Consider the following 20,043-nt stretch of genomic DNA (forward strand, 5'->3'; position numbering starts at 1 on the left):
TTTTGTGCTTTTCTACATAAAAACTTAGAACGTCTCCATTAGGATTCTTAGAAATTCAGAATATAATGATGCGATTTTATTCTATCATTGTACTCCTTTTAGGGTGTGCTTCTCCTCTTTTTCTTAAAGTTTGGAAATTTCTCAGGCTCTGCAATTTTAATGGATTATTCCAAGTTTTGTGAATGATGTATATTTTTAAAAAGTAATTTTTTTTAGGCTGGTAAAAAAGGTAAAAAAGACTTACACATCATCATTTTTGATGAAATTGACGCGATTGCGAAGCCAAGAGGATCAGGATCTTTCGAAGGAAATTCCTTGGTCCATGATAATGGGGTCAGCCAACTTCTTTCCATGATGGACGGTGTTAAGGAATTGGACAATATCCTTATAATTTGGTTGACAAACAGAAAGGATATAATTGACGAGGCTCTTTTGAGGCCAGGTCGATTTGAGGTTTGTAATGGCTCAACTCTTGCCTACGAATTTCTGTATCTATGAATTTCTATGTATCTATTGATATCAAAATTCTGTTTTTTAGAGTTTCGGGTACTATTGAGCCAGGTTGCTCCTTACTTACAGTTCGTTACCATGAAGTATTATTTAATCATCAGGCTTCTAAGGACTGGCATCTTCAATTTAGTTTTTCGTCAGACGGGTATCAAAAGGACGTATCTCCATAGTTGTACATTTTCAGAAAGGCAAAAATAACCTCACCACTTTTTTATTTCCCCTCAGATTACTGTAAAACAAGAACGGATTGATTTTTATTGATTTACACATAGATCTGTTTTTGTTTCACGGTTATCTGAGGAAAAATAAAAAAGTTGTAAGGTTTTTTTTGCTCTTCTGAAAATTTACAATTATGGAGATATGTCCTTTTGTTACCCTACTGACGTTTTGCTACTGTTCATGCATAAAATTTGTGATGTGAATATGACCTGGCTAGTACACAGATCGTCTGTTGTTTATTCTGTAATCTTGGCTTCTTTCCTCGACATATTAAGGTTTTTCATTTCTTGTTTATTTCTATACTTTTGATATTTCTATACTTTTTTCGATTTTTACACGATTACGATATCGGTACAATTTTTATACTTTTTTTTCTTAGTCCCCTTCCTCATACGCAAAAATGAATCATGTGTTGCTACCTAAATATAACATGTATACGTCATTGCTGTTTCCAAACATCTTCAGTTCTTTCTATTCTTAATTCAAGATTCCATGGGATGGTAAAACAGAAACTATATTATTTTGTAAACGTTTTAATATTAATTGTCTAGTGAAGGCAGGTTCTTTGTGGAAATTGAGGTTCCCTTTTGAATTCCGTATCTCCTGGCAACCGAAATATAATGTCATTCAATTCTGTCATTAATTGACAAAATTGTCCACTTTCATCTTACTTTTTGTTTTCCTATTCATTTTTCATTAAAGGTGTGTTTAGGTATTAAAAACACCATTGCTGAGTACAATTCTTTGAAATATTTGGAACTTATACAATGTTAAAATTTTGAAGCAAGCTAAATAATTAAAATGGCAAAAATCAATTTCCACAGATATTTCTTGTTCATTTAGGTTTTTTCTCAGAGGAGGAACCTTCCCCCCTTGTCTCTTCTGAACTCCATTTGTAGTGGTTTTACACAATTGGTTATATATTTTCGTATAATTAATCTAATTAGTAATGCAACCGATTTTCAAAATAAAAAAATTCTAAACTAAAAAAAATTCCAAATGTATGATTCCTTTGTGGCTTCATTACGTATCGGAAAAGACAAGATAAATGTCGGGTTTTAAATTCAGTCACATGACAGGACGAGTGACTCCCGTAAGTGGTCTTGAGTGACTAAAGTTGTGTTACTAAATTTAAGCTACTCACAATATGTTTGTGACTAAACTTAGCCACTCACAAGCCATGGTGATACTTGCTTCATCAGGATGAAGAATTTTGATGCCACAGATAGTCGGTGCTTGTCTCCTATACTAAAGTTATGTTTTAACAGAAGTCGAATGCTGCTTCGACAGACGGATTTAACGACCTCCAACAAAAAAAAATTCCCTGGTGTAGTCCTCTGAAGTCTTTCTAAAAAAAAATTCTCAAAAAAAAAGAATCGTTTGAATCAAACAGTTCGTGGTAACAAACTGTATGTAAGCAGCAGCTTGGCCAATTGATAACCGAAACTAAAAAAACGGAACTTTTATAACAATTGATGCATCAAAACAACTGGCTTTTTCTGCTGATTCCAAATATATGGCTAAACTTGAAGTCAAAACAAATACCCAAATAAATGGCTAAACTTATAGTCCAAATTAGTATATCTTTAAAAACACATGCTTCCATTACCTCTGAAACCTAACACCCATTGAAAACTATTAAGTAGTTGAAGAGAAAAGGTGGAAAAAAGGTATGTTTATTTGCTTTACAGGTACTTAGGTGTTATTGCGACCAAACTTTTTGTTCTTGATCTGTAATGAAACTGTTTTTTTTGTGTTCACTCGGATATAATCATCTTAGCCTGAGCGAGATAAAATACTGCAGATATATTTTAATTAAATATTGAATATATAGAGGTAGTTCGGTGTTTAACATAATGCATTCTGGGCTGCCTAATTTCCATAATTCTCTGTTGTATTTTCCATAATTTTGTGACTAAAGTGTTATATTCTCATCCTATTTTGGTATATTTCATTAGGAATAACCTAACTTTACTTCTTTGGTGTGGTCGCTATACCACATTCACCACTCTGGTATACTTTAAACTTTTATGGGAAGTCTTATTTTCACTTCCGGACTAAGGTTTGGGATTATGTTTTGAAAATATATGCAGACAAAACCTTTTGATTGAGATCTGGATTTGCTTCGTTATAAATTATCAAATTTGTATTCTTTGTTTTAATCACATTGTATATGTTCAAATGGAAATGTGTCTTTCGACCTTATGACGAGAATTCAATTAAAAGCAGATTAAATGGAGAATTAAGAAATTAGATGCAATTGCATCCGTGAGAAAAAGCTAGTTATCACCATCTATCATTACCCAATAAAATAGCAATGTCAATTATAAGAACATAAATAAAAGTACTACTTCTGTCTCATTTATCTCCTTTTTTTACTTTTGCTTTACACTTTGCCGAACCTAATGAGCTGCTTTCGCTGAATGAACAAAATTTTAGAGGGCAGAAACAATAAAAGGTGCAAAGAATCCTTTATATGTTCTAGTAAATTTAGTACAGTTCCTAGTAAATTTGTTTTGCCCCCGCCCTCTCTACTCGCTCAGGTCTTCGCCCTTCGAAAATATTACAGAACTCCTTCTCATTTAGGCCTGGTTTTATCTCTTAGTTTATCAATAATTTTTTTTTTTTTTTTACTGTGCTTTAATCGCTTTGTTTAGATCGTAATGGAAATCCCTCTTCCGGATGAAGATGGCCGAGTGGAAATTTTGAAGATTCGCACTGCCAAAATGGAAAAAAACCAAAGACTTGCTCCAGATGTAAAAGTTAAAGTAAGTTTGTCTTGAAAACATTTTGAGATTCCTTTTTTTTTCTTTGTTTCTTTGCCCTCTTCACACTCACGTCCTTAGCATATTACATGGTCAACATAGGAAGAATAACAAATTACCTCAAGAATAACAATTTTTTAACTATAGAAATATTATTAATTGTTAATTTAGTAGTTTTATTTATTATTTTTTATTTTATTTTTTCAGTTTGATTTATTAATAAATTATTAATTTATCACTTATTTTCCTTTATTAACTGTGACTTTACTTTACTTTAAAACAAATAGAATAACAAAAATTACAAAATGACTATAACCGTTAGATTATTTATTTGAAATTTTACGGCCATAAAATATTTGCACCCGGGGCAAGTGCCCCCTCTCCACCCTCTAAAATATTCTCTGGTTCTTGATGAGGTTATCATCCTTTTGGAAAGTAGTTGAGCTGAACAGATAAAACTTTCAGGGATGGGTTCAGAGCCTAAATTATGTCCCTGGAAGGCGTTTTGAAATATATATCACTACCTGCTTCTTTCAAAGGACACTGAACATCGACGAAACTATTTAAAAAATTTTTGTATAAATGTTAATTTTATGAACATAGATTTACTGCACAAATGAAGCCCCAGGAAAGTTTTTGTGTCTCATAACTTTGCTATATCTTAATTTATGAGGTTTTAAAGAATTACGAAAAATGTACCTTAAATAAAAAAAAAAACTCCTAATATGGTTTTAAATCCTGCTCGATTCATAGCAATTTGTTTTTCAAAAAAGAAAAAAAAATCATAGATAAGTAGACTTGAACCAAAATTGAGAAAAAATTCCCTTATTTTCAAATTTAAGACCTGTCTTCTGTGCATTTTCCTAAGCCTTAAAAATAGGGATAGAAGAAAGATAGGAGCTTGGAAACACCTTTCTGGGGCGTAATTTAGGCTCTAAATTCATTCATGAAAGTTCTATTCTCCTGATTCAACTACTTTCCAAGATTTTCAAGTTCAAGTTCAATGGGGTTTATTATTAAATAAAAAAAAAAAAATTACACCTAATAACAGGTTCCATGACCTTGTACAAGTTACATTCGGAGCAAAATCCTATCGTAAAGTCGGGGTGAAGGGTATTTGCAGTTTTGATGATCGTTGGGTATTTTCATTATGCTGATACAAATACATTATTGAAAAAAAACCTCATCTAGTATTGTGCCTCAAGAATGTAGCATAAAAGACTTCTGAAAACGAAAATGCAGAATTGTATTCTGCATAATAAAAAACAGTAAAAAACAAATAAAATAAATAAATAAAAAACAGTCGACTTGTGCTAAAATAAAGCGTAACTTGGTCAGTTTGTAAACATCTTGAGATTTCTAGAGGATATGTTTTGATGGCTACTTATATTAGACCATAAGATTTAGGACAATTTTTTGCGAGTCATATGGTTCACAAATTGCTTTGAAGAAATCACATGGGCACCTGCCTAGTATCCATGGTGTGACCGATGGGACTTTTTCATAGCTGAGTCATATTCCATGAGCCAGATGCCTGTCTAGCATTCTGGAGGTTGTAGGTGTCACAATGATAGAAGATTTTGTCATGGTTTTGCTATTTTTGCAAGGATAAATTAGTTTTGACTTGATAAACAAGTAAAAAAAAAATGTCAATTAGATGTTTAATCTCCTGATATCATTCGATCTCAAATCTAATACTGTTTATGTAAACCAAATGGGGATTAGATATAATACATCATTGCTTCTTAGTAAGAAAAGCTCTTAATTTGAATTTTATTTTGCAATGCCAAGTTTTGTTTAATAACAGAATTACTAAGTTGAAAACTTTGCTTGGATGGATATATAATGTTTTTTTTATCCTTTAGAGCAAAATAAAATGTATTTTGTTGTATTTTCCCTAAATCCTGGTAAATTATTTTATCATTGGTAAGTAAACATGCCATATGTGAATTTTTTTTTTATCGAAACGAATGACATTTAAATTTTAGTTTTTTTTATCTAATGGGCAGGGGCGTCCCGAGACTCATTTCATAGGAGGGGCGATCTTCGTGAATTTTACCGAATCGCTAGCTGATTTATGCCGAATTTTCTGCAGAAATCAAGAATTTTGCTAAATTTTGGGCAATTTTGCAAAATTTCTGCCAAAATTTTGCCTTCGGTTAAATTTTTACCGAATACCAAAAATGTTGGAGGGGCGGCGCCCCCCCCCCTCGGGACGCCCCTGCTAATGGGTAACCCTGGAACATGTTTTTTTTTTTGCTTATTAATACATTAATGTAAACAAATGTTTTGTTTGCTGAGTAAATGTGTCATTTTAGGAATCTTATACAGTTAAAATTGCCTCTATTTAACGTGCTCTTTAAGACTTTGTGTACGGGCTTAGTCATTAAATGAATAATTCCTTCACCCCTCTTAAATATGTTGTTCTTGAGGCAAGTTTTTTCAATAGCATCCATGTCTCTCTATTGCTTATTTTATTTCCCCTCTGTATTACGACATATTTATCTTTAATGAAATAGAGGTTGATCATCTGAGCTGCACTGTAAAGGATATGGGAAAACATTTTCTGCTTAAAAGTCTTTTTTGGGGGGTTTATAGGCATGACTGTTCATGATACATAAGAAATGCTATGGCTTTTTGGTGTTCTATAGAAAAAGTAGGCGCTTGCACTGTACTCTCTTTTTTGCTGCATGTGATTCTGCTCGTTTTTTGTTGTTGTTTTTCTTCCTTACGCCTTTTTGTGTTGTCATGCTTAGCCAGTGCAGAAATTATTCCCAAAAAATACTTTTTTGTTTAAGAACTAAGCTGGGTGTAGGCGAGGTCTAAAGTTCAAATAAGTTTGGTTTTATTTTCATAGGGGTTTTGATTTGTTTTTTTTTTCTTCTTTTTTTTCTTTTTCTCACCGCTAAGAGGGGAGGTGGGATGAAAAAAAGGTTTTATCCAATGAATAATATATGCTGTCTGACAGATGCTAAAAACTTCTACAAAATTGTGTACTCACATTTATGTTGTACGTTTTTCTAATGTTTTTTTTAAGGTTCCACCTAATGTTTTGACTTTTTTAATTTGTTTTATTTATTTTTTCATTTTATATGTTTTTTTCAATTCAATTTATTTATTACTTTATTTACGCTTTTAATTTATCAATTTCTGGGGTTTTAAGTATTCAAATATAATGGATAAACAATAATTTCTTACTCTTGTCGACGAATTTGCCCAAAGCGCTGTAATGTTCATAAGTTTTATTACTAAAGTTTAAAATCTTTCAAATCAAATATAAGAAATCAATTATTACATAAAAAATACAAAAAACTAATTAAAGCACCATAGATAGTGAAAATGAAGTTTAATTGTATGGTGGAAACTTAGAAACCATATATATTTTAAAAATTAGAAAAAAAAGAATTCAATTTCTAATGAAAAGCATTAATTCGGAGCCCTAATGCAGTAATTCGGATTTTGTCAGTAGTGGGTCTCAAATTTTTTACATCTTGGCTTGACATCCGAAGTCTACTTCGTCCCGCGCTGTACAGATTGTATCGAATATGACATGTTGCCCATATAAAAAGTCTTTTTTTTAATTTGCTATTTTAATTCGTTCTAGGAAATTGCCGAACGTACAATCAACTTCACTGGAGCTGAGCTTGAGGGTTTGGTTAAGGCCGCTACGTCACGCGCGGTAGAAAGAGAAAAACTTGAATCGCGAGGTAATCTCGAAGGACTCTGCTTAACACAGGAGGATCTTATAAATGCTCTGGAGAACGATATTAAACCAGTAAGTTTTTTTGGTCTCATAAAGCTTGCTTTATTGAAAGGTTTAAATTAAAGTGCAGGCTACCTTATATTGAGAAAATCCTATTGACGTTTAAAGTGACTAAAGCTAATTTTGAACTGTAGAATATTACTACTTGTTTGACGGGGAAGGGGGCCGTTTTAATGTTTGAAGTGCAAATTTTATGGCATAGACTTCTGTGATTGAAATGTTGAGTTCTTGTGGGAGTTTTTTGGTTACCCTTAGCTTGCATGTTCAAAAGAATGTTCCACATCCAGTCAATCCTGCTAATTTTGATCATCCACAGAGCTAGAATTCCTTGAAATAATGAGAGCTGCATCATCAACTTATCTCAAACCAACTCTCCTATTTGTTAGTCAAACCAGTAGCAAAACCTGTTGAACGAAAAGGATGAAAAAGAAAAGGCGGACAAATATAGAAGTCTGAGAAATTAATTAACTATCAGAAAATAATAGATTATCAACTAATAAGGGATGAAAAAATAGTCTCCCAATCTTGACATTGAAGTTTCCTCTTCCGAACCCATCCCCCCCCCCACCCCGAAGAAAAGAAATATACTATCAACTAAAAAGGGTACACCCCCAAGCGCAAAATTCCTCTTGCCCAAGAAATTGTCAACTCAACCCCCAACCATGAAACATAGCAGGATACGATTATTAAAACTACATACCAAATACGACACAACTTTATTGGAGTCTACATACTTTATAATGAGAAAGATTGACATGCTAGGCTAGCTTCAACAGCCTTTTGTATTACACTGTATGATTGTTTCAGAGCTGAGAGCTCATAGACATAATCAATTATTTCATAAAACCGTTTGAACCAATCTAGAGGCATAGTTACATGCTTATGAACACATTGCTCGAGGAACTTAAAACGAGAAACAATGCGAAAATATGTCTCGATAAAGGACAAAATCAAACGGTTCTACGGTTTCAAAACAGAAAAATAACGTATATTTCGTTAGTTAGCTTTTTACATTGTGCTATTTACACTGTTAAAGTTTGGGCGATAATTAGTTTCGGGAGCTTTGTTATGGAATAGTTACTACAGTGTTGTGATTAAGTAATACAACCTGATCATGGTTTTAAGTAGTTATGTTTAACGTATTTATTACCTTTGATAGTTAATTCTGATTTACTCTCGCCGGTTCCAGAAGCCAAAACTTAATTCAGGAATCAAAAATAAAAAATTTCGGAGCGGTACGTAAATTAGTTATCTGTGACCAGCTTTCCCATTTTAGAGAGTCGGACATTCTGTGTTCAACCTCCTTTAATCAACAATACGTACGCTTCAGCTCTAACTCATCTGATCAACAGACTCGTACCCTTTGATTAATATGGCGAAGATGTCAAACCTTTTTGAAGTCAGAGTCACGCAAGAGTTTTCAAAATGGTCAATTGGAGGGCTTAGAGTAGGGTCCTTGACCATTGCTCTTCCAATTTCTGCCCAATTTTGAACATCCCACTATAAAGAACACCCCTCTCTTTTGACTCATGATCATTTAAGGATTATTTGGGGAATGGCCTGCAATGATTACATGCTAATTATTAAAAATATTTCAGACCGCATTATCATTGACCTAAAACAAAACATATTAAGTATATGTCTGTAAATGGTGTTAGAGAACGGAGGCTAGTATTGAATAAAGATGTCTGAAGTCAAAACACGGTTAGTACTTATTTCACAAAAAGGGGTCCTGCCACATCTTGAGTCATGCAATGGTTTATAACAAGTGATTTTTAATTTTCGTTCTGTTTAGTAGTTTAATGTTATTGATGACTTAACTCGAACCATGATCCATCCTGAATAACTAGTACAGGGTGTCCCAAAAAGAACGTCGGATTTAAACCTACTATAAGTCAAATTTACTTATTTGATAGAAACAAAAAAACACACCAGTCTCTTCAGAAGACGTTGCAATTGTACGTGAAACACAAAATTGAACATATGCCCCCTCCCCAAGCTAGCCCTACAGGCACTTCTTCCGTCCATGAAATATAGCCTGAGAAAATTTGCCTGTTTTTCGAATTAGGGGGGAAACGCCCCAAAAAAGTAGCGGTGTCTTAGTGAAAATCCCACCATCATATTCAGCGTATCAGAAAACTCCGCATTAGAGGTTTCAAGCTCCTATCTGCAAAATTTGTTTAATTGTTCCTTAATAAAGAGCCGGTTATATTTATTTTGGAAAAATATAAAAAAGACCAATTTTTTACAGATGGGAGCTTGAAACCTCTGTATTAGGTTTCTCCGATATGCTTAATATGATGGTCTGATTTTCATTTGGATTCCAAGACTTTTTGAAGGTATTCCCTCCCCCCTAAAAAGAAAATCAGGCACATAATTTCATGGATAGAATAAATGCCTTTAGGGCTAGAAAGAAGGGGGGGGGCATGCCCGATACTGTGTTTCAGATATAATCTCAATATTTTCTGAAGAGAATTGTGTGTTTTGTTTTCTACTTTCAAATAAATAAATTTGATTTATAGTAGATTCTTTGTGATGCTCATGATGTCTCTCCTCGCCTTTTCCACCTTTCTGCTGGTACGCTTGTGAATATATTTTATACTTTATAGAAAAGACTGTAGCGATGGAGGGAGAGCACTTTACCCCCCTCCCCTGCTCCTTTAGCTCCTATAATTAAGGCGTAGACCAACAATACTCACGGGAATCAAGAGGGATCAAATATCAGTTTCCAGGCCCCCTTCAGTGCCACACACATTCTATGTTTATCTAATGCCTCAGTGAGAGTTAGGACTTATGGGCATTAAAATTCACATTTTGAAGCATCCCCCGCCCCCGTGCCTGTAGAATAACCAACCGCCCCTTCTATACAATAGTTGAGGCGCACTTACACATCCAGTTTGTAATTTTATGAGACATGAAGCAAATCAGTTAATTTAAGCTTTAAGAAAAATGTATGAAACATTTTTCTGCAATAAGAAGGGAGGTTTCAATCCACAGTACTCTTATTAGGGCTCAGTCTAAATGAACGGAAATAAGAGATTAATTCTACCTCCTCTTTCCATACACCTTTCTATATTTATCTGAAGGCTCATGGAGAATTAGACCATTTGGGAGTTGAAGTGCTCTCTTTTAGGCATCTGCCCCCTCCGCCTTCACAACGACCCACTGCCTCTCCTTAATAGCTGATACGCAATTGTACCTAACTAAACGTAAGGCAACGCTATAGCGTTGCCTATTGTAAAGAGCCATAAGGCTTCGATGTTTTATAAAAACTAGTGCAAATAACGAAGCTGATGATATTTCCCTGTGTCTCTATGATTATAGAAAACTAGCGCTGTACTGAAAACACAAAAAAGTATAGGAGTTTTGGCACAGTAAAAACAAACCGATCAAGGACACTTTTTAAAGTATAATAATAAATTATTTTAGGATTATTAATTTTTTTATTATTTTTTTTTTCGTGTAATTTGGTATCACTTCTGCACAATGAGCTTAGTCTAATGATTGAATCTCGTTTTAGTTCTGAAAAGGACATTTCATGTTTAGTTCGTTAACAAGTCCGGAGTCAGGCCATCTTGACAGTATTAGGACTATAGACTAGCTATCATAATTCAAAATTCTTCTTTATATACAGAGAAATAACCGGATTTTCAGAGTTCATATTAAAGCTTATTTGATCTTCATTTCGAGCAATACTAAAGGTTATTTCTTATAATTAAAAATTATATATTCCTCACTATTGGTAGTATAGCTGGTGAGACCAAAATGTTTCCTGATAAACCAATCCATCATTTTTGTATGCTGTTTAATGACTTTGTGGCTATTAAAATAATATTTATTTTTATGCTAATTTTTTTTAAGATTGTTGTTTTCAGGTTATTTACTCATTTTTGACTCCTAGATCAATGTTCTTGTTTTTTATACTTAGCTTTTGTGTTTTCAGTAAAGCGCTAGTTTTCTAAAATCATGCAGACATAGGGAAGTATCATTAGTTTGGTTATTTGGGCTAGTTTTATCAATTTATGTAAGAGATTATGAGGCTGTAATTTTTGTTCGTTGTAAGTTTCAACTTCGCTCTTTACTTCCCTTAGAAAAAACTTTTTTGTAATTAATCTTTGTCCGTTTTTAAGTTAAGTTTAATCTAGAAGCAACCCTGCCAGGGTCTTTTTTATTTTTTCTGAGGGAGGGGGCAGCCTCCTTCATGTTTAGAATAATTTCTGTTCGTATTGTTCCTTACTTCCAGTTGACAATTTATTTTTTCATTTAATCTAAGTAAAATGTCCTAGCTTCGAAGGTAAACTTTTTAGACATTAAATAACTGAATATTGATAGAAATTCATATTTACTCTTCAAAAACCTAACCAAAATTTCCGTATCTCTCATACATTCTTGTGAAATAATGCCGTACATCCCTATTTCGAAAAACAGTTGAACACAAAGACGTATTAATTTATATGCGGTCTGGGCGGGCCGCCCGGACCGCATTATGTTGCACACGTAACCTAAACTAATTTAACCAAAATACCAACTAGATATTTAATTGAAATGTTGCTACAATGTAGTTTCCCACCCAGTCGAAGCTAATATTGTCTGGTATAAAGACCATGAAAACTGGTTACTGTCTCATATTCGCGATACAAGATCTTGAATGTGGTGGCTATAAGACAAAAATACCGTAAACTTGTCCATCCAGTACTAAATCAAGCCTACACCGTGCCGCCTTGTAAAGTTGCCGACACTATTTAAGTTTTTCCTCTTTTTTTGGTGGTGGTCTCTTAGTATCCGCTTTTTATTGACCCATAAAAATGAACCAATTGTGAGCTTTTTGGGGTTCAAGTCCTCAAGTTATAGTGCACTTTTAGTTTCTCAATTATCTTTATCTGTAGACTTGCAGTATTTTTGGCAACGATACTGTCCAACTGAATGAAACCAACTAGTTTTTCGATTGAATGTATCAAAAGAATGTTAATTTAAGTTTTCCTAAAATTCATAAACGAAACAAAACTACGATTGTGGTCACACTATCTAAGAAATAAACATGGCTCAATGTGTAGGAAAGTATTGGCAAAAAGCTGACCCTAAGTAACTATCATGATGATAATTAACATATATACATGCACAATTATTGCTCTCTTAAACAGAGTAGATAGGCTACACCTATGTTTTAACTTCGTGAATTTGATTGTTAATGGCTATGGCTGCTCCATCGTGACTTTTGTTTTTTATTAATAATCCTACAAATAAAAATAATAATCGAATCTTCCTTTTTTCACCAGCCATTTAATGTTTTTTAATTTTTTTTTTCTTTTTTTTAAGCTTAGAACCCAAAAATAAACGAGAATAAATTATAAAAAATAAATTAAAATAAAATTTTTTTCTTTACAGTTCTTTATACCGAAATAATACGTGTCGGAATATTTTTATTGACCTTACACTTTAAATTGCGCTCCCTTACATATCTTCCCACATGTTCATTATCTGCGTTTTCTCTTGTTTTGTCTTCTCAGTTTCAGTGCTATAACGAAACCCGATAAAATCAAGTTATTACTGAAAGCTCAAGAGGCCAAGGAGAAGCTTGACGCAATCTTTCTGTTAAGTTTTTCAGAAGCTAATCTAACCTAGATCACTTCTCCTTTTTGATTTATTATAATGTTTTAACGTAAATAGCGGTTGATTGACTCTCATCTTTATACAGTTGCAAGAACATTTCTTGAAATAATCCCGCAAAAATGGTAGAAAAAAACTTGCTGAATACGGTGCACTGAATCATGATTCTAAGTAGCTTAAGACCGATTCACGATGAGGTTTTAGTTATACCGAGATTTAGCTAGAGCTAATTTGAGCCAATCAGAAATTTGAATATATATATATTTTTTTTTAATCAGAAGATTCTATGAAAAATATGATTGGCTCACATTAGGTGAGCTAAGCCTCAATGTTTGTAAAGTCTCATTGTGAATGAGTTTTTAGCCAATCCATTCTATAATCCACTTCAGCATTCTTTTTGCTCAGGCAAGAGAGTAAAGATAAAAATTTGAGAAATTTTTCATTGGTTTCTAACCTTGAGTTTTCTTTGTAAGTGAATCTTGGGATATTGTTAAATTCTCAGAAGTACCTCTGGTTTTGTGGACTCTGTCAGTAAAGTTAGCCGTATATTTAGCTATAAATTGTAATTAACCTCACTGACAAAATTAGTCTTGCTGATAAACTGGCTTACTTGAAATAATGCTCCTGATCGAGGTCCAGCCTAGAGAAAAATGCTAATCCTTACTTCCTGTCTGAATGTTCACGGGCCAGTGTAATGACTTGTTCTAGTGCGTTAATTATCATTGACAAGTACTATTCGAGGCTATCCCTTAATCTGGAGCCAAGTTTTAGATTGAGGGATCTAACTGGAAAAGTGTAAATGGCAGGTGTTAAGCTGGCATGTGGAGAAGGTGACCAAATCATGCCTGGACTCCTACCGAAAGCTGACGAGAATTAAGATTTTATTCTTAAATGTCAGTGTTTCCTAAATCAGTTTTTTTTTTAGATTAGTAGCTTGTAAAGGATGGTCTTTTCTTGCTAACTATTTGTTAAATATTAATCTGTTGGAATTACTTCATTTTTTTTCTTCTTTTTTTATTTCTAAACTTTACTTACTTCCTTACTTAAGATGAGACACAGACTATTCAGCCCAACTCGGCATCAAGAAGCTGCTAAACCAAATGCTTCCATTGGGTTCTCTTTTCTGTGAGCGGTGGAATAAACTTCAGCCACGCCTTGTCCCACATTTCAAAACCATATCCGGAACATAAAAGAACTGATTTAAAAGATGTGAGGGCTGGCCACAGCAAGTGTAGCAATAAGCTGAGTGTCGCCTTTATAGCGCTCGAGTGACTAATGTACCTCTATAAGAGCTGTATTAAATGGGGTTATCAAATCTGGAATTGCTGCCTCTCCTTTTTAATTGTTCTAACAGCTTTTGTTGCTCATTCTCTTATGTAACGATTTCTTAAAATTATTAAGAAAGATCTCTCGCAATATTCTGTTGATTTCTTTATTTAAAGTAGCTGAACTATTTAACTATTTTTTTATACTTATTTTAGGCATTCGGATCAACCTCTTTAGACGAATATCTAAGCAGAGGTATAACTATATGGAGTGATGGTATTAGAAGAATCATAGATCAAGGGAAGCTTCTAATAAAACTAGCTGAATCTGGTACTGCTGGTGTTATTAGCCTTCTTCTTGAGGGTGCCCCCAACGCTGGGAAAACCGCTCTTGCTGCTCATATTGCCAAAACGACTAATTTTCCATTTATTAAATTTTGCACGCAAGAAGAAATGGTTGGGTTTAGCGAAGTTGAAAAAGTTTTCTCAATTAGAAAGGTAAGTTAGTTCAAAGAAAGAATTGGTCAGACTATTTTTGAAAGAAAAAAATGAGTTTTTTTTTCATATGATTTATATATGTTTTAGGAGTCGTTTTTTCCTTGTCCTTGCTTCTTTTTTTCCCTTTTTGTTATGTATTACTTAGCCGTTCCAAACGTCTAACATTAGGGGCAGCAAATTACGAAAATGTAGGGAGGAGGTAAGGATTTTTTAAATTTTCTTTCTGTAAAATCAAAGAGAAATTTCAAACCTTGGTGGTAAGAATTTTTTCTAATATATCAATGAAGATGCCAAAAATGTTTTCTTAGCAATCTAGTATGTACACTGCCCCCCTTCTCCCTCTAATTTTCACCCCTGCCTAGTAGTGGATTATATTGTGGGGAAGCTGTCCCCTCCGCACAGCCTCACTCCTTGCGCTAAATTTTGACTCTGTATCACAAAATTATTTTTTTTAAAAAAGAAAAACTTGAGCACAAAGAGTGAGGCAGTGCGGAAGAGACAGCCCCTTTCATATACGGAATAATTTCTGTTCGTTTTCGGTTTTAATGTCGCTCCTTACTTTCAGTTAAAAAAAACTTGTTTTTTTTTAGTTAATTACCGGGTAAGGTTGACTCATCTATTTGAATAGAAAAATGATTTGTTTGCAGATAATTACATAAAGGCTGTTAATATCAGAGCTCATTTCATCAATACGTCTTTGTACAGTGTTGTTACTCAAAGGAATTCTTTTGAGTGTGTCGAAAAAAGATTCGACAGTTTTTAAAACCTCTTCAACAGCGGGTAAAATTAACTGCTCTCCAATGGTGTGCGGTTTTCCAGATTTCGCAATAATTAATGAGATATTGTAAGATTCTCACAAGCCATCATCGTTTCTTTCAGACGTTGAAGCAAACTTATGCACAGTAGGTCTCTTTTCATATTTTTCCTTCAGTTTTTGGAAATATTCCAAATTTGTATCTATTTTATCAGGATGACACCTTCTTAGAATTATCTTCGAGCTGATGCTTTCATAGAGTCATTACTCAAAACTTTGTTGCATAAAAGGCATATGGCCAACCGTTTGTCTGCTTTTGATGGTAGAAAACTAAATTTAAATAATCAACACTATTGTCGACATTTCTTCTTGGATTCAGCCATGTTTCGTATCAATTACCTACCTATACATTAAAAAACATTGTGTTAGTAACTTTATGGCGGTCCTACTTAACAGGATATGGCTATTCGAACAAGAAAGGAGCAATGAAATTGGTAAATTAATTATTGCAATGAAATAAACAAAGGTCCGTCAGCAAACTAATTCTTTATCTTAAAAGTAATAAATTGCTAAAATCAATAATAGAATTTTATGAAAACGACTGAGCCTATTTCATTTTCTTTTTTTTACGTGTAAAATAAATAATTAAATAATAAATTAGAAGTATGAAGTTATAGCGTATAGTGTACATATTATAGCTGGTGATTACTTACTTCTTCCAACCCTGACAAACACAAACATCGATTCACTTTACTTTTCTTTTCAAAAATTTGGAAACAAATGAAAAATATTTATCCTTAGCATTCGTGTTTATATTGGTGAAGAATCAAACAAGTTCATGTAAAATCGCAAGCACATTCACCACAAGTCATATTTCGTCCCTTTACGCGTATAGACAAGCGTTGCGGAAGGCGGTGACGGCAGTGGCAGTGCTTTTCAAGTTTTGACATATTGTAGAGAATATAAAATATGCAAGTTTTTAAAGTAACTGTCGCTTAGCTTTTTAAAATAATATCTACCTATATTAATAGGTGAAGTCAAACCAACATTTTAGCTATTCACTATCGAAACCAGATAAAATTTTGTGGACCCCCTTATACTAATTATGAACCCCCATTTTTTTGTCATACCAACTTAGACCCCCGTCGAGTTTTCCGTGAACCCCTGGGGATCCACGTGGACCACTTTGTAAATCACTGGTGCATACCATAATAAATCCAAGTTTTTAAGCTGAAATTTAATTCATTATTTCTCCTGGCATCGCTAATTGTTGTATCTACGCCGATTTTCTTTTTCCAGATTTTTGAGGATTCTTATCAATCAGAAAAAAGCTGCATTATTGTAGATGATGTTGAAAGCATTAATGGATTTTGGTCACATTGGACCTACTTATTCGACCCGTATTTTTCAACTTCTAATAGTTCTTTTGAAGAAAAAACCTCTGAAAGGAAGGAAATTGATGGTCATTTTGACAAGCAGTCAGAGGTACAGTTTTCGTGTTTTGCGAAGTTGATGCTTTTTTTTTTCTTTTTTTTTTGTGAAACGTCAATTTAGGTGCGAGTAGCGCCAAGTACCCCTAAATTATTAGAGTAATATAAACCTCATTTATTTTTGTCCTTTTTTTTGTTTTTATTCTTTGTGTTTTTTTTGTTTATGTTTTTTTTTTTTGCCGGATGTTGTTTTTTGGGCGATGAGCGTAGCATGGTGGAAGAGTAGTTATTCGTTGTACGGAATTTACTTGAAAAACTGGAGCTCCAACGTACATCTTGTGATGTATATTGGATAATCCTTATTTATTTATGTGATAAGAACAGCTGCTTTGTTTTCCTCATTTTATTTCTTTTTTTTTAAATGTCCTTGTGCAAACTTGAGTTCCTTTGAAAGTTTTCTTCATTCCACCGCGGTGACATTCGCACCGTTGCGTTAGCTGTTCTGACGGTCGGACTAGGCCACCGGTAGAATGTTGCAACTTATGACTGTCCTATAGTATTGCTAGGGACGTGAGCGTGGCCCATAGCTACGAGCTTCCAATCTTAGCTTGCTAGCACTTGAGCTTATCAGACCTAATTTTGATCCCAGGATAACTAGACATCGGAGTGAAAGGAATGTTGGATTTAAAGGGAATGAAATTTATGAATAGACCCAAGATGGGCTTGAGTGGGGGGGTTATGATGACCTTGGAACTTTCAGCGAAAAATTATTTACAAACCGTACAGTTTAATCGAATAATGTGGTTTGAGTCATATATAGGATATGTATAATCACGGTTGGTTGAGTTGAAGGTACCGAAGTATTTTTTATTTCAATTATTTCTAGTCTCCTCTAACTCATTTAAGCGAATACATTGCCATAAATGAGGTGCAAGGAACCCCTTGAGGTATATTTATAAATCGTTTAGAAAAAAAAGAAAGAAAATGAGTCATTTTGTTTGTGGAGCAATGACATGTTAAGAAAACCTGAGTTTGGGTAATTAGTGTTTCAATGGAACACCATCAGTACCTACTTAAGACACGTCTTTTTTCTGATTTTTGAAATTTTTCAGATAACATTTTTCTTGAGAAACAAGAGCGACTGTCTCCTTTACATTTCTGAGATGAAAAAAATTAGCGTAAAATAGATTTAAAAATTCAGGTACTGTTTTGGTTTTAGCACTGCAGTATATGCCTGTATAATTAACACGAATTTACGATCCTCGCTTTGAATAGCAGGAATGTTATTGAGACAGAGAAATTCCTGACTATCAAGATTACCGTTTAGTAGCCGGACTTTCAATGATGACTGTTTTCTTATGCTTTAATTTACAACTTAAAACGTATTTTTGACATAACTTAAAAATATTTAAGTGTGTCTCGGCATCAGAGATCGTGCAGACTTCTTTAGACTAAGCTCTGCAGTCTGCTGCCACCTTCTCTCATGACAAGCAACCGAGCTGACCATATGCGGTGATTTATTTGTCACTAATGTCTTTCAAGTATATTTTGGCCGTGTTTCAGCAGTTCTTTATCCAGTTTCTTCCTGTAGCTCAGTGGTTCAGTTTTATAATCCTCTACTAAATTGTACTTGAAAAAGTATAATTCACTGGTTCGCCGGTAAAACTCGAGAAAGGGCACAGGAGGTCCGTAACCTTTACAAAAACTTTGGGACGAAATCTTTTAGTTTTTACGAGTTGTTTTACGAGTCAAGGTAATCAAGGTTTATTTCTGTTGACATCTTGGACCATCTCTAAATTATGAATCGGATTCGGCCACTGAAAAGTAATTTTCAGTTAAATCCAGCGTTGCCACTCTGAATTTATTCATGTGAAAAAGACATTTTACGAAACATTTGATTTCAGTTTGGTATTCAATTGAGTTTATTTATATATACTTTCTTTATATGTGAGTAATAATTGTGCATGTATGTTCTCGAACATGGCCCGATACATTTTTAAGAAAGTTTGTATCTTGGAATATTCTTGCATAAAAAAACGATCTAAATAAGTCAGAAGTTTAAGAAAATCGGTTAAGGGCATTAATTTGGGTTTTTTGCAAATGACGTCATGTACCATGTTATTCATCATATAAGCTTTGCTTATGACATCATATAAGTATTTTCTTATATGATGTCATGCATAGCACAAACAAGATTGCTGAGTTTCCAACGCAACAGTTATTTATATAATATATGTCTGTTGAAAGGCCCAAAAAACGAAAATTTGCAGTTGCAGTTACTATAGATGATGATTCTTTGGACCTAACACCTGAACTATCAAACGTGATAAGATGTGAAATTTGATGACCTGGACCAAAAATTGCGACAACGCCAATATGGGGAGGTAAATCAAAGGCCATTGTTAAGCTGTTTTAAGTAATCAAAATCCAAAAGCGTGTCAAAAATTAATTTGACGAACAGAGATACAAGCGGTTGGCAGATGTGCGAAAGCGACAATTAGAGCGTGTTAAAAATGAAAATGAAGGGCAAAGACACATGTGATTAGAAGACATACGACACCGAACAAGTGAGGGAGTCCAAAACTAAAATTAAGAGTAGCGAGTCAATGAATATCAACCTGCACAGCGAGAATCAAAACGGGTCAAAATTGAAAATGATAGCGATGATGGTTGGGTTTGGGATTTTGACATGGATAAGATCATCAATGCCTAAAATATCTTTGTTTAAAAAACAAAGGTTCGGCTATATTTATTTAATAATGACGAAAGATGAACAGAGTTTTAGCAAAGTAAAAAATTTGACAATAATATCAATGATGATTAGGTTTTGGATTTTGACGTGGATAAGGTCATCAATTCCTACCATACCCCTAAAAATCAAAAATATGGACTGGATAAATCGTTGGAAGAAAAATAAGTTTTTGTCCCTTCACCTGAACCATTAAAAGAAACAGATGTTCGGTAATATTTCTTTCGTAATGAAACAACGCAACCCAAGGCAAAAGAGAAAGATGTTGTCCAACCACCTGAACAATTAAAAGAAACAAAGGTGGTCGTCAATGCCTTCCATAGCTTGTAAAATCAAAAACCTGGACTAGATAAATCGTTGGAAGAAAAACAGTTTTTGTCCCACCACCTGAACACTTAAAGGAACAAAGGTTCGGCAATATGTCTTTCATAATGACAATAGACAAGCCAAGGCAAAAGAAGAAGTTGTTGTCCTGCTACCTGA

General features: G+C 33.8%; 1 pseudogene across 1 annotated transcript in view; it reads left to right on the forward strand.

The window, feature by feature from the left end:
- LOC148940615 (vesicle-fusing ATPase 1-like) overlaps nucleotides 1–20,043 on the forward strand; it is a 38,651-nt pseudogene that overhangs the window by 16,693 nt on the left and 1,915 nt on the right. The window contains exons 4-8 of the transcript XR_016143349.1: nucleotides 217–453; nucleotides 3,387–3,497; nucleotides 7,099–7,269; nucleotides 14,346–14,627; nucleotides 16,681–16,866. The product of XR_016143349.1 is annotated as a vesicle-fusing ATPase 1-like (transcript). The remainder of the gene's footprint in view (nucleotides 1–216; nucleotides 454–3,386; nucleotides 3,498–7,098; nucleotides 7,270–14,345; nucleotides 14,628–16,680; nucleotides 16,867–20,043) is intronic.

Source organism: Artemia sp. Qi Xiang Cuo, chromosome 19 (assembly GCF_049724085.1).
Source record: "Artemia sp. Qi Xiang Cuo chromosome 19, ASM4972408v1, whole genome shotgun sequence".
Lineage (NCBI taxonomy): Eukaryota > Metazoa > Arthropoda > Branchiopoda > Anostraca > Artemiidae > Artemia > Artemia sp. Qi Xiang Cuo.